We start from the raw sequence: 16,179 nt of genomic DNA on the forward strand, positions 1-16,179 counted from the left end.
GTCTCAATACCCACAGGGTAATGTGAAGAGGACCAGATGATACCTGCATTCACAGTAGGCTGCATTACAGGAGAGGAATACAGAACTTCAGAAACTTGAATCTTTTATAAGGGAAAGGAAACATGCCTCCCTTTTATTCTCTCTCTATTCCAACACTGTAAGTAAATCTGTACTTTGCTTCAGAGAGACATTGTCTCTCTGCCAGTGTTGCTCACTGTACAAACCACTTGAAGGGACAGTCCAGAACAAGGGTAGTCACTGCCTATGCTGACAAGATGTGCAGAAGCATGAGAGTCTCATGGAGAAGGATCTCCCAACACTGATAACCTAGTCTACATTGACATGGCCTCCTCGTAGGCTCTAAGATGGTATTTCTCTAGGCTGAGTAATGTATAAAGCTCTTCTGAAAAGACAAAGTCTAACAGATTTCCCAGGGTTCACTTAAGCACTTCCACTGTAACCTTATTTAATTAATGTTACACGTAAACCTAGGTATATAGTCTCCTTGTGCCCGTAGCTCTTATGCACTAGACAAAGGGGGGGAAATGTAAGTGAAATGTAAACCAAAACAAGAAAGCCAATCAATTTTATATTTGTAATATTATATTAACAGTTTGGAAATTACTGTTCTGCTCAAACTAAATTGATAATGTAGGCTTTAGTAGCAACAGGACAACCAACTTTTAGCTCTCCCCCCAGTTCTCCAGGGAGGGGAGAAGGGATAGAGGCTGAATCAATCACTAATGATCTGATTTAATCAATCATGTCTATGTAATGAGGGTTCCATAAACACCCAAGCAAATGAAGTTTAGGCAGCCTCCAGGTTGGTGAATGTATTGGGAGGGGTGTGCACCCCAGTTCCATGGGGACAGAAGGGTCTGAGTTTGGGACCCTTCCTAACCTTGCCCTAAGTATCACTTTATCTGACTGTTCTTCTGTTTCCTTTATAATAACAGATAAGTTGGTTATACAATTTATACAATATACAATATACAATAATCACAGTAAATTGGTAAACACACAAAAAAGTCCAGATCTACATTTATCCTGCTCTTGATTTTTATTTCAGTAATATTAATATGAATACTGGCTATTTGCAAAGTATTTCGTATAAAATCGTATTAATAAAATATTGTTATCTTTACTTAGTTAAAGGTAATCATATCTTATATTTAACCAAATTAAAAGGCAATTTTAATGTTGCATTGCTTTCTAAGCTCTGAAAAGTTGTCATACTCACTTTACAATTTGTTAGCTTTACTAAAATCTGGATCAAATGCATTCTCTGATCTAATTACTGGTGGCATCAGCAGAGGAAAATAATGACTCAAGATTTCTTCGCCCAGCAGACGTCAAAAACCAATTTCTGGTTTTAGTAAAGAGGTGACGAATAGAATGTTCACAAAATCCTCTAAGTGTTAGAAAGAGAGTATGTTAGGGGTGCCTGGGTGGCTCAGTCAGTTAAGCATCTGAGTCTTGATTTCAGCTCAGGTCATGATCTCACGGTCTGTGGGTTCGAGCCCCACGTCGGGCTCTGTGCCTTAAAAAAAAGAAGGAGAATATTTTAAAAACAATTTGATCTCAAGTCAAGTTTTCTTTGTATCACAAGCTCTGTGACTTCCACCTCGGGTTTTCACAGTCGTATAAGCCCTTTGCACATGCAGGGTAGTTCAGTGTCCTCTGATGTTCCTTGACTCCAGCAGCTCACTTACATTTTGCATCCACTGGTAGCAGTCACAATAGTACATTCCTGCAAATCCCCACCATTTTCACGATGGCAAACGTAAGCCTCAATAACTCAAAAAGAGGGACTAAAATCTTACTCTGGAAAAAGGGTTCTAGTGGCAATTTATGATCCCACAGGACTTGGACAGGAGGACAGTGGCAGACACCACACTATTACCAGCCCATCCAACAGAAGCCAGACATTAAAGTCAATAAAAGTCAAATTCTCTAACTTGAGGGAATTGCTTAGCAATTACATACACACAAATGCCATATTGTGTAGGATATACTGAAATCATTTTTGGTTATCAGATTAAGAAAAAAGAACATCTCTCTGAGCAGTGAGAACCAAGAATCTGTCTCCACACCCCTTGGGGTAGAAGGACCACAGTTTGAGAGACTCATTGGTCTAAAGCAACTTTACTAGTAGTTTTCACTGCCTGGTCTTTCCTTATCTTCATTTCCTTCCTGGCTATTTTCAATCTCCAGTTTCTGGTTCTTTTCTGCTTCCCTAGTTCTCAGACTTCACACAACACGCTGCCCTTTCTCCTCCCTCTTGTTCATTTCTGTCGTTGCTGTTGGAGCAGCTTCGCAGCCTAACCTGGCCCTCTTCCTCTTGAGTGTACACTCTCTTGACAATACTCAAGAGGCTTCACAACAGCGACTGTCTTCCTCAACTCACAAGAAATGTTGGCACAAAGATATCAAAGGGATTTGCTTAAAGTCACTCCTAGATCAGGGACCAAGGCCACCCCCTCACCCCCTTGTCTGTATTCACCCACACAGAGTTTGCTGAGTCCCAGGAGTCCTTACTACACACTGTGGGGAGTGCCAGTCCTCGAAAAGACAGAGTGCCAATATGGCGGGGAGGCGGAGGGTCACAGTACCTTTTTTGGTTGCTGGTTACTGAGATCAGTAACATTTTTTAAAAAGCATTTTTTTGACAATTGTGGTAAAATATACAAAATATAAAAATTACTGTTGTAATCATTTTTAAGTGTCTTGCTAGGTCATATTAAGTATGTCCACACTGCTGTGCAATCATACTCCAGAACTTCTTGGTCTTGCAAAACTGAAATTCTATACCCATTGAGCAACTCCCTCGATTCTCACCTCCACTCAGCCCCTGGCAACCACCATCCTACTTCTGTCTCTATGAAGTTGAGTATTTTATATCAATGGAATCCTATCCTTTTTACCTTTTTGTGACTGGCTCTTCTCCCCTTGACGTAAAATAATGCCCCCCCAACCACCATCACCACACACACATACCACACCAGATTAGCCCTAGACAATCACTGGCCTTGGAAACAGCACTTGGGGGCTGTATGTTAAGATCTTTCCTCTTCTCAACTTCTACTCATCCTGGTTCCCGTCATGCTTCTGTGTCAACAAGTTGAAATATTAACTCCATTCCTTTTGGTTTCCCAGGCTGAAAGTGATTTGATTAAACCTGACAGAAATAACTCTTCTTATCCATGAAATGATGAGCAGTGTTTTTTTTTACCCTTATTTGGGTGCTGGGTAAGAACTTTTGAGAAGCCGATGAAAATCACGTACCCTTTCCCAGAAAAGTACGCAGGTACGCATACTTTTGCATAGAGGTTCAGGAGTTTATAAGCCCTGACTTAATGTGAGTCCCCTCAAGAGCAGGCTCTGAGATAAGGATTTGGGTGCAAGTCGTTTATTTGGGAGGGAATCCCAGGAAACCTGAAGAGGTAAACCAGAGAAGGCAGGAACCCCAATAAAGGGTGAGTTTGGTAATGAGCAGGCACCACTGTAGATAACAGAGGCTCAGTTTGGCCGGAGATCCTCTGAGACAAGGTGCAGAACATACCTTGGAAATTTGAAGTTAACTCTACAGCTCTCCCAGCCTGCTTTGCCCTCGGCTAAGATGGTCCTCCAGCCCCAGAAAAGTCCTAAGGCAGAAGAGACAGGTGTTTGAGAAGGCTTCATGGTACATGGGAATCATTCAGTGAATCTGAAGGTGACCTTTGGGAGAGCCCAGGGCAGGTGATTGGAACACTAACACTGATACAGATCCTGGAAGCTCTCTGCGTGCGCTAGTTAAGAGTCTCTGGAAAAGGTTTACTAATAAACCCCCCAGCCACAATAGTTGGCTTTTCTGTTGAAGCGGTGGATAGCTTGCTTGCACTCTCAGGCCTAATTTTGTGAGCAGTTATTCAAGTGAGCCCTCTCCCCTGGAGCCTGTAACAGACATCCGTGCTGACATTGCTCTCAGCTGGTACAGCTGAACACAGCATCGTCTGCGTGTGTGATCTCACTATCATTACTTACTCCAGACGTTCGTTTTGAAAATAGGGAGCAGCAAGGCCTGGCTCAGTGGGCACATTGCTTAACCGCATGGTTTATGAGAATGAAGCACATGGTGAGAATCTGCAGAAAGCTAAATGGAAATGGTCTCACTACCATGTTGGATTGGATTCTCTCTTATTCATTTCCTCTGTCTTAGAGTTAAAGCCCACAGAGGAGGCAGTCAGTTTCATTTAAGAACAGAACAGCAACAACATGGGGACATTAATGATGAAAAAAAAATCACAAGCATGAGCATCAGGACTTTTTGGGGGTGGTTTTCCTAAATATCAGCTTGCGGGAGGCAGACGAGAGCAGGAACAAGGAGACAGGAGGTGAGATCTTGCGTTCTGTTAAGGGTTGAATTGTATCCCTCAAAAAGATATTAAGGATATTGAACCACAGTACCTCTGAATGTGACCTTATTTGGAAACAATCTTTGCAGGTAATCAAGTTAATGAGGTCATTAAGGTAGGCGCCAATGTAATATGAGGGTATCCTCATAATGAGAAGACATTTAGACCCAGAGACAAACACAAGGAAGGAAGACAGTGTGAAGACGCAGGGAGACTGCCATCTCCAAGCCAAAGAACACCTGAGCACAGGTCGGAAGAAACCAACACTGCTGACATCTTGATCCCCACCTTCAGCCTCCTGACTGAGACAGTAAATCTCTGTTACTTAAACCACCATTTGTGGTGCTTTGTTACAGAAGCCCCAGGAAATGAACACAGGCTTAAATAAAAAAACAAACTCAAGTCCACGTTTGGGGCAGGGGGGGGGAGGGGGCAGTGAGAGGGGTAAAGATAATAAAGAACACAAGATGGTTAAAGAATACAGCAAGAAGTGAGGTTGGGAGTCTGAACCATCACACCGGGTATCTGTGAGTCAATAGGAGTGAGGGGCAAGGCTCAAGAAAGTTAAGAGTAGGTACTGGCAGTCGGAGAAGGACACACAGTCCATGAATGGGCCTTGTTCTCCTTTGCTGGGAATATCCTCTACCTCCCCCCCACCCCCGCCTTTGTGGAGCTCACCGCTTGAAGAATTGCATATCCTCACTTCCCCTTGCTCTGTGTTGAAGGGTCTTCCATTAACCCATGACACCTAGGTCTTATCCCATCAGAGTATCTGTCCCTCTGCATTGCAACTGCTTCTCCAATGGTCTCCCAACTAGACTGTGACCTGTTTGAGAGGAGGGACCAGGTCTTTTCCATTATTGCATCCCTAGCATCAGAAAGTATACCTGATACATTATAGGGAGGCTCCATAAATGTGTCCTGAAGAAATAGATGGATGGATGGTTGGTTGGATGGGTGGATGGGTAGATGGATGGATGGGTGGATGGATGGGTGGATGGATGGATGGGTGGATGGATGGTTGGGTGGGTGGATGGATGGGTGAATAAAGGCACAAAAAGCATGGACTTGCTATGAAGACAAAAATTAGCTTGCATCTTGGTGCTGTTTATGTGTTTTCTGAACTTGAGATGATTGTAGGATGTGGCTTCCTAGGTAAGAACTTGGTCAGAAGGACCAGCACTTGGGAAGGGCTGCTTCAGGTTGAGCACTGCAACACCGTGACTAGAGTCGTGAAGCATTCATTCATCTATTCATCCCTGCTCAAACATACTTGGGGCACTGTTGTGTTTCAGACGCTCCCTACAAATATGGGGACAGCAAAATTTCCTCGACATATTGGTGGAGGGAAAGATTTGTAAATATGGGAGGGCAAAGGATGTATTCCCAAAGATATTTGCTGCCTCATTATTTACAACATCTTAAAATTGGAGTAAACCTCAGAGCCTATCTACAAGGAGAAATAGTTACATATAAAAAGGTACATTAATCTGATGGGATATCACGCACAAATGAAAAGAAAAATATCCTTAGGCAGTATCCCAGTGAAGACTAGTTTAGGGCATGAGTAATAGAAAACCTCTACTTAGAACAGACTAAACTGAAATGTATTTCTTTTCATGTAAGAAACCCACAGGGAAGCAGATATAAATGGCGGCCCAACAATCACCAGCTTGGCTTCTTCTCTTTCTGTTTCTCCATCCATGGAATGTGACTGCTCCTTCATGGTCCAAGAGCTGCTGCTAGAGCCGTAGCCATCGCCTCTGTACTCCAGGCAGTAGGAAGAAGGAATGGATAAAGAAGGTAAAGTCTCTTTTATAAATACTGCCAAGAAGTTGCGCATGATGTGTCTGATTTCATCTGTATCAGTCAGAGTTCAGGTAGGGAGATGAGTCATTGTGTGTGTTAGAGGATAAAGGATTTATCATTGAAAAATAAGAACTTCCTCCTGTGTGGGAAGGGTTGTAGAAAGTTGGAGGGTCAGAGATGGTGTCAATATTGGTCATTTTGAAAAGCCATGCACTTCAAGCTACAGGAAGGGGGCTGAAAAGGGGGAAGTTCGTGGAAAGGTCTGAGGAAAGTTGCCACCACCTCTGGGGAACCTAATCAAGCATCTGGAGGTGAGTCAGTAGCTGCTGTTGATCAGCAGCGCCAGAAATTCAGAAGAGGGCCTAGGCATGCAATGGGAGAGAGTGAGAGTGAGTGACAGCTGGAAACAGATGGACATTTCTATATCCATCTGTCACCATATTGGACAACAAAATAACCATTGCCTTACTTCTGCCTCCTAAATTTCATATGAGTTCTGTTTTTGGCCAACTACAATCTGAAACCAAACACACAGTGTAATTCTGGGAAATGGAGCTCCAAGTTTAATCAAGGTGGTGCCATACAAACAGCCACAATGCACTCTTCACCCTGGCATGCATATACAAGTCACTCTCTGTCTCTTTTTTAAACCACATTTAATTTTCAAGTACAGACAACAGTAAAATCATGCTTCTATATAACATGATGCAGTTATCCCTCATGCAGCTGGAAGATGCACACCCTTTCCCCTAAAGAGGCACACACAGAAGCTCACATGTCACTTCTGTCCATCACCGGATGATGTTCACACCTCTCCCAGCTGAGTTATGCTTCACCTTAAGCCCTGAACTTAAGCACTGAGATAAAGTTAACTGCTATAACATATCCCATGTTAAAAAGTAGGAGAATTAGAAAAATTACAGTGGATAATGTTTATTAGGAATATGTTCATATCAAAGCAAGGAACAAAGAGTCATCATACTACCTTCCTAGGAGAGCCTGGGTGGCTCAGTTGGTTAAGCATCCAACTTCAGCTCAGGTCATGATCTCTCATTGTTCATGGGTTTGAGCCCCGTATCAGGTTCTGTGCTGACAGCGCAGAGCCTAGAGCCTGCTTTGGATTCTGTGTCTCCCTCTCTCTCTGCCTCTCCCCTGCTTGTGCTCTGTCTCTGTGTGTCTCAAAAAATAAATGTTAACAAAAAAATAGTGAATAAATAAATAAATAAATACTGTCTTCCTCATTTCTATGACTGGTCATGTAGTCATAGCTGGTACTTATTACATATCTTTCACTACCATAGTCTGTATTTTCCTTTTTTTCCCCAAGGTTTATTCAATTTTGAGAGACTGAGCACAAGCAGGGGAGGGGCAGAGAGGGAGGAAAACACAGAATTGAAGCATGCCCCAGACTCTGAGCTGTCAATACAGACCCTGACGCGGGGATCAGGCCCATGAACTGTGAGATGATGACCTGAGCTGAAGTCAGATTCTTTTTTTTTTAAATTTTTTTAGTTTTTTTTTAAATTTTATTTTTGAGAGAGAGAGAGAGAGACAGAGCATGAATGGGGGAGGATCAGATAGAGAGGGAGACACAGGATCTGAAACAGGCTCCAGGCTCTGAGCTAGCTGTCAGCACAGAGACCGATGCAGGGCTCGAACCCATGAACTGTGAGATCATGACCTGAGCCAAAGTCGGAGCTCAACCGACTGAGCCATCCAAGCGCCCCAAGCCGAAGTCAGATTCTTAACCAACTGAGCCACCCAGGCATCCCCACAGTCTGTATTTTCTTTTCCCTCAGCAAGCAGTGCAGCTGGTCATAATCTTGCTCGATGGGGTGAAGCCAGCCTTCATTCCAGAACCATCTGGGCCATTAGCAGTCCTGGTTGTATTGGATATTATAGTTTTCCATTAACATTTATCACAGGACACAGGACAGCTAATAGGCAGCCTAAAGGGTCTCCGATGTTCCAGACATACTCTTCCCTGGCCTCACTTCTTGATGGTCAGGATTGATCAATCACCCCAGTCAGTAAGTACCGAGACTTTGTTGTTGTTATTGTTAGTCTGTTCTTTGGCATGAGTTGCCTAAAATGATCAGCAGAGCATGTCAAGTTCAAGTCAAAAACCCACTGCTGTGTTTCCTAGTGGAAGCTTTCTCCTTTGGGATTTATCTCTAAATCAATAGATCCCAAAGTTGTGGGAACAAAAAACAAACACTTTGCTAATGGATCCCTAGGGATGGCAGAGAAAAGGGTGACTCCCATTTCTATCCACTTGATTCCTGGCTGTAAGAGAAACATCACCACGTATCGGCTGATAATTTAGAGCACATATTGCATCCTGGTGGATGTTACCCTAGCATTGAAAAGTGCTGCCACATAGCTGACACCATAAGTGAATTTTTTTCAATCTAACTGAAGTATAGTTGACAATTAAAAATTGTATATATTTAAGGTATACAACTTGATGATTTGACATTTGTATATTTTGTAAAATATTTATCACAATCAACTTAATTAACACTATCGCCTCACCCAGTTATAATTTTTAAGTGCATGGTGAGAACACTTGAGATCTACCCTCTTAGCAAATTTCAACTATATGATGCAATATTGTTAACTCTAAAGCCACATTGTTGTACATTAGATTTCCAGAATTTATCTTACACAGCTGAAACTTTTATCCCTTAATCAACATCTCCTGATAATCCCCTTCCCCTGGCATTTGTAACCACCATTCTCTGTTTCTGAATCTGATAGCTTTAGATTTTGCACATGAGTTCTGAAGTATTTGTCTGTGTCTGATGTCCCCCAGGTTCATGTATGTTGTTGCAAAGGGCCATTCTAATAGGTACAGAGTGGTCCCCCCAACACACACAATTTTATAATTAATATTGACTATTCCCGTTAATATAGAGTTATATATAAAATCTATTTCATATTGGCCATTTTTCTATTAATGAAGGGATAATATTTTCATAACCTGTTCCCCTCCCTTTAAATATTTTATGGAAAGAAAGTAAACGTTACCAAAGAAAATTCCAGAAATTAAAGGAAAATAGCAGTGCCCTTCCTCAGAGAAGAAATTTAAGTCATCCTTGAGAAAAATCTGGATGGTCCAAACTGTCTGGAACCATTTGTCCAATAACTGGTAGAACTGAACACTAAAATTATTTGGATTTGGTGATGGTTCTTTGCCTTCCCTTCCTTCTTCCCTTCCTTCCTTCCTCATCCTCATCCTCTTCCTCTTCCTTTTTTTTTTTTTTGGTGGGAGATGGGGGAGTGTTGGGTAGATTTTTAATATAGAGTGCATTTCTTTAATAGTTCTAAGTCCATTTGGATTTCTATTTCTTTCTGAGTCAGCCATACAAAATGGCATTTTCCTGGGCAATTACCCATTTTTTTTCTAAACTTTTAAATTTGTTTGTTTAAAGTTCACATTATTCCTTTACTATTATTATTATTTTTTAAAGACACATGTATTCAGCACCATGACTAGACTATTACATTCAGCAACCAACAGCATGAGTACAAAAAAAAAAAAATCTACATTAAAACCCTTTGTTGGAATGCTTTACACTTTCCAAAGAACAGACTAAAATAAACTGTTATACAATTAGTCACAAGTACAGTCCTCGAGTGTTTTGTCAGTACACATGAGTATTGTCTAAAACATGTCTTCTCTGGAGCAGCTGGGCCCTGCCACCACTGTGCTCGGCTCGGTTTACACATCCGTTGTAACCTGTGGCTTCCCTGTCACGTCTCTGGCTCTCTTCTCCTGCTAAGCTTTGTTTCCCAGCAGGAATTAAAATCTTCTGCCACCACTATAGCTACTGATGTGGCTGGGACCACCACAGTACCTTGGTATCATGGTTGGCAAAGTATTGGCCTCCACCGCCATAAGGGCCAGAGCTTCTGTCTGCAAAATTTCCTCTTTTCACGGTCCAATATTAGAAGACTGATTGTTCCAACTGCCAAAATCATTATAGCTTCCACCACCTTCAAAATTGCTTCCATTGTTACCAAATCTGGTATAGCCATCCCCACTGCCACCATATCCACTACTACCTTGACTGCCACCAAAGCCACCTCACCCACTGAAGTTTCCTCCACGACCAAAGCTGTCATTCCCACTCAAACCACCTCCACAACCACCACCAAAGCTTCCAGAACCACTTCACCCTCCTTTGCCGGAGGAAGTGCTAGCCATCTCCTGCTTAGATAGAGCTCTCCTTACTTCATAGTTGTGGCCATTCACAGCATGGTATTTCTGAATGACAATCTTGTCTACAGAGTCATGGTCATCAAATGTTACAAAAGCAAAGCCTCTCTTGTTGCTACTGCCTCAGTCAGTCATGATTCCAATCATTTGCATTTCTCACGCTGTTCAAAATAATCTCTCAGATGATGTTCTTCAGTGTCTTTTTTAAGGCCACCGACACAAATCTTCTTCACAGTTAAGGAGACACAAGGTCTTTGAGAATCTTCTCTGGAGACAGAGCTCTTTGGTTCCACAACTCTTCTGTCCACCTTGCATGGCCCTGCATTCATGGCTGCATCCACCTCTTCCACAGTGACAAATGTGACAAACCCAAAGCCTCTGGAGCGCTTGGTGTTTTTACCTTTCATTACCACATGGCTCGTGAGCAGTCCCCATTGCTCACAACGGCTCCTCAGACTCTCATGGGTTGTTCAAAGCTCAGACCTCTGAGGAGAAGCCTCCACAGCTGTTCAGGCTCTTTGGGAGGCTCTGACTTAGACATGATGGCGGTTGGAGGGGAGATTTTAACGATGCTTACTCGCTGGCATCCAAGGACAGAAAACACTTTTATTAATTTAAAATATGTTTTATCTTAGTTTATATTCCCTGTTCCATCTTAAAATACATATTTGTGCTTTACCTCTATCCTTTTTACTTTTTCAACTTTGCTCACAATGTGTCAATGTTATTCAACTTTAAATATTTGATTTGGTTGATCTTCTCTACTGTATTTAACACAAGGAAATACTTAAGATTTATGTGTGATTAGGTTTCCCTAAATAATCCTGATGTTCTTCCATATTCCTTATTCCTCTGTGTGGAGGTGAACTTGAGTATCCACTGGTAGGACTCATTTCTTGATTAAGTGACTGTAAGCCATCAAAAATCCTCAACACCAGCAAGTGGATCTCTTTCTGCTCTCCGAAGCAGTGTAAGGTAACAATCCTATGTTAGTGCATCTCGTTCTCTCTGGTGGGTAGTTCCAAGTTCAACAAATGGAGGCTGGGCAGAGAGTAGTAGGAGACACATTTGGCTCTTGCTGTAAGTTGTACCCTATAAGCAGTTTATCATTAATAAAGGACATAATTTTATATTTGTGACTTTTTCTTGAACTCTCAGTGGACTCAGAGTTAGGGAGAGAACACCAAAGGCATTTATAGAGCTCGCTCAAACACCAACATTTGTTTTCAATTTCATTAATTTGTGTTCTTTTTGTATTATGTGGTCCCTTCTTTCTTTGGATTACTTCATGCTCCTTTCAGCTGCATTTAGTAAGGCTCCCTAGAGTGTTAATTTCACTGACATTTAATTTAATTTAATTCTTGGTTAGTTTCCATTTTTATTTAAATTCCAGTTACTTAACATACAGTGTAATATTTGTTTTTAGGTGTTGAATTTAGTGATGCATCAGATACATACAATGCCCAGGGCTCATTAGGAGGTCCCTCCTTAATACCCATCCTCCATTTAATGCACCCCCATTGCTCACCTCCACTCCAGCAACCCTCAGCTTGTTCTCAACATTAAGAGTCACAAAGAAATGGAAAAACATTTCATGCTCATGGATTAGAGGAACAAACATTGTTAAAATGTCTGTACTACCCAAAGCAATCTTCATGAGTAAGGCATTCCCTAGCAAAAACCAACAGCATTTTTAACAGAGCTAGAATAAGCAATCCTAAAATTTGTATGGAACCACAAAAACAAAACAAAACAAAACAAAAAACCCAAATAGCCAAAGCAATCCTGAAAAAAGAAAGTAAAGCTGGAAGCATCACAATTCCAGACTTCAAGTTATATTACAAAGCTGTAAAGATCAAAACAGTACAGCACTGGCACAAAAACAGACACATAGATGAATGGAACAGAATAGAAGACACAAAAATGGTCCCACAACTATATAGTCAACTAATTTTCAACAAAGCAGGAGAGAGTATCCAATGGAAAAAAGACAGCCTCTTCAGCAAATGGTGCTGGGAAAACTGGATGACAACATGCAAAAGAATGAAAGTGGAACACTTGTTTTTTTTACAGTATATACAAAAATAAATTAAAAATGGATGAAAGATGTAAACATGAGACAGAAAACCATCAGACTTCCAGAAGAGAACACAGGCAGTAACATTGGCTGAGGCAACTTCTTACTAGTACGTCTTTGGAGGCAAGGGAAACAAAAGCAAAAACGAAAAGGTAAGTTTTAGATTGGGAGAAGATATCTGCAAATGATGACTGTTTAATCTTAAATAATTCTAATTTCCTTTCTAATTTCCTCTTTGATCCATGAATACAAAACTGTTCTTTAAAAATTATTTTTAAATTTTACTTATGAACAATAGCACATCATAAGGATGTGCTTTTTAGCAACTGTAGAAAACACTTCAATTCCAAAAGTAGAAAGCTATTTTTTTTAATGTTTTATTTATTTTTGAGAGACAGAGAGACACAGCGTGAGCAGGGGAAGGGACAGAGAGAAGGAGACACAGAGTCTGAAGCAGGCTCTGAGCCGTCCGCACAGAGCCCAACACTGGGCTTGAACCCACGGACTGTGAGATCATGACCTGAGCCGAAGTTGGCTGCTTAACTGACTAAGCCACCCAGGTGCCCCAGGAGAAAGCTCTTAAGACAGGAACATTTAATGAAAAATCAAGAAAATAATCTTAACATCTGGCCATTAACGAATCAACCCAAAATAATTTAAAGAGGAAATATTATATTTTTCCAACTCTGAAGCCTCCTATTTCAGGCCTATAATTTCTACAATTTGAATGTGTTTACTTGAATACATTTTATTTTATTTATTCTATTTTATTATTTAAAACTTTTTTTTAAAGTAAGCTCTAGGCCCAACATGGGGCTTGAACTCATGACCACGAAATTAAGAGTTGCAGACTCTACCAACTAAGCCAGCCAGGTGTCTCTACTTGAATACTTTTTAGGTTTTTAAAAATATTTTTTATTAAAAATTTTAAATGTTTATTCATATGAGAGAGACAGAGAGAGAGAGAGAGAGCATGAGCAGGGGAGGGGAGGGATAGATGGAGAGGGAGACACAGAATCCAAAGCAGGCTCCAGGCTCTGAGCTGTCAGCACAGAGCCCAACGTGGGGCCTGAACTGATGAACCAGAAGATCATGACCTGAGCCAAAGCTGGGCACCCAACTGCCTGAGCCATCCAGGCACCCCCTTTACTTGAATACTTTTTAAATGGAATTTTCCCCATTACAATATCCCTAATGTAATATTGTAAGTCATTCTAGTTTCTTAAAGTTAGCATTTTATATGATATTGAAAATAAAATAGATCTAGGGGTGCCTGGGTGGCTCAGTTGATTAGGCGTCTGACTTCAGCTCAGGTCATGATCTCACAGTTCATGGGTTTGAGCCCTGCGTCAGGATCTGTGCTGACAGCTCAGAGCCTGGAGCTTGTTTCAGATTCTGTGTCTGCCTCTCCCTTGTTCACATTCAGTCTCTCTCTGTCTCACTCTCAAAAACAAAGATTACAAAAAAAAAGAAAAGAAAAGAAAAGAAAATGGATGTAAACTAGACACCTTGATACATGTTTGAAAACATAATTTGTATTCCTTTTTTCCTTTAGTAAAAGATTCATTTAGCTTCGGAGGCTTAGTATTTGAATTACCTTACTATGCCTTCATAGCATTCCTGTTCATGATTTGAAAGGATGTGAAGTTGAAGGCTAAGTACTTCACTTCCTTACCACGGACTATCGTTTTTTAAAAGCACCATTTTAATAAAACCTACTCAAAGAGATTTGTTCTAAATAAGGATTCCTCCCCAGTAATCATTTTCTGAGCTGGCATAAAACAGGCTTTTTTGTTGCTGTTCCTGAACATAAGAATAACTACTTTCACTGGTCATTATATGTTGCCCTATCTAATTAGCACGTGTAATTCTTACTACCTTGCCCTGGATTTCCTAGGTATCTTTTTTTTTTTTTTAATGTTTATTTATTTATTTTGAAAGAGAGAGAGAGAGAGAGAGAGAGAGAGAGCGAGCAGGGGAGGGGCAGTGAGAGAGAAAATCCCAAGCAGCCTCCACCTCAGCACAGAGCCTGATGCAAGGCACGAACTCACGAACACCGAGACCATAACCTGAGCCAAAATCAAGAACTGAACCCTTAACTGACTGAGCCATCCAGTGCCCCAGACCTTCTCATTCTTTAAATGTTACTTCTTATCCTAACTTTAATACTTCTAATCTCTTTCTCTGTGCTATTTTCTAAGTGATTTCTTCTGATCTGTATTCCAGTTTATTCATGTCCTTTTCATTTGCACTTAGCTTGTATTATTCCCTTTTTTAAGAATTTTATTGACTACATTTACATTGTTAGATATTATTCTTTGTCAGTTTTTCAATTCAGCTTGTTCACTTTTCATAGCTGTTCTTTCCATACGCTTTTTCTTTCTTATAAGTTTTAATTATTTGAAAACTGACAGGTACTAACAGACAATTCCATTATTTGAAACTCTGTGTATCCCCTCCAGAGGTTTGTGCATACATTTAGAGGTATGACCCACCAAAAAACACTTGGTTTTTATCTTTCAACTATGGCTTCCTAAGTGACATGGGTCATATCAACTTGAAATCCAAACCCATGCCTAACCCATGTGAGGACATTCATGTGGTAATAAATTCTTAGGGGAAACGTCCCTCCCCCACCAATATTTAGATTGAAACCAAGAAGTGGTAGCTCTTCTGGGGTCATGGCTTTACATAGAAATTTCATTTTCAACTTCCCACTTTGCAGGCACCCAAAGCTATTAAAATATAAGACCCTGGGGCGCCTGGGTGGCTTAGTCGGTTGAGCGTCCGACTTTCGCTTGGGTCATGATCTCACGGTTCGTGGGTTCGAGCCCCGCGTCGGGCTCTATGCTGACTGCCAGCTCAGAGCCTGGAGCCTGTTTCAGAGTTTGTGACTCCCTCTCTCTCTCTGACCCTCCCCTGCTCACGCTGTCTCTCTCTCTCTCCTAGAAATAAATTTTAAAAAAAACATTAAAAAAATTAAAAAAAAAAAAAATAAGACCCTACCCAAGTAAGGGAGACCCTTCTTTCCCAAGCTCGCGTAGTGTCAGTCTATTTGCTTATCCTTCTGGTTGTCAATTCCTTGTTCGTTTTTGGCTACTAAAAATTTCCTTGGTTATTTTTATTTCCTTATTTATTTATTTATTTATTGCAGCGACTATCCAATTAATAGAATGTTTTTATAATTTACCTAAAATCCTACGTGTTCTGTATTAAAAGTTTTCCGGCTACGTAGTTTGGCATAATGCCAGATACAGAAATCCACTGTCTAGAGGTGCCTGGGTGCCTCAGTCGGTTGAGTGTCCAACTTCAGTTCAGATCATGGTCTCGTAGTTTGTGGGTTCGAGCCCTGCATCGGACTCTGTGCTGGCAGCTCGGAGCCTGGAGCCTGCTTTGGATTCTGTGTCTCCCCTTCTCTCTGCCCCTCCCCTGTTCATGCCCTGTCTCTCTCTGTTTCTCAATAATAATAAATAAATTTTTTTTTAAATAAGGAAATCCACTGTCTAATTCTCCTTTTTCCAAAACCTCACCTGAATCCATATCAGTGTGGATATCTAAATTCACAAGCTATTCAAAACACCGAGCTTTTGACTGGAAAAAATTGGCGTGTCACGTGAATCAGATATCCTGGCTGATGGTTGGTAACCATCATTAGACATTATGATTCCTGTGGAAAA

At 41.0% G+C, this 16,179-nt stretch overlaps 1 pseudogene; it reads right to left on the minus strand.

The window, feature by feature from the left end:
• Positions 1–10,033: 10,033 nt before the first annotated feature.
• On the minus strand, positions 10,034–10,966 carry LOC120243399 (annotated as a pseudogene).
• Between the last annotated feature and the right edge of the window lie 5,213 nt (positions 10,967–16,179).

Source organism: Hyaena hyaena, unplaced genomic scaffold, assembly GCF_003009895.1.
Source record: "Hyaena hyaena isolate Hyena2069 unplaced genomic scaffold, ASM300989v1 scaffold_341, whole genome shotgun sequence".
In the NCBI taxonomy this organism is placed as follows: Eukaryota; Metazoa; Chordata; class Mammalia; order Carnivora; family Hyaenidae; genus Hyaena; species Hyaena hyaena.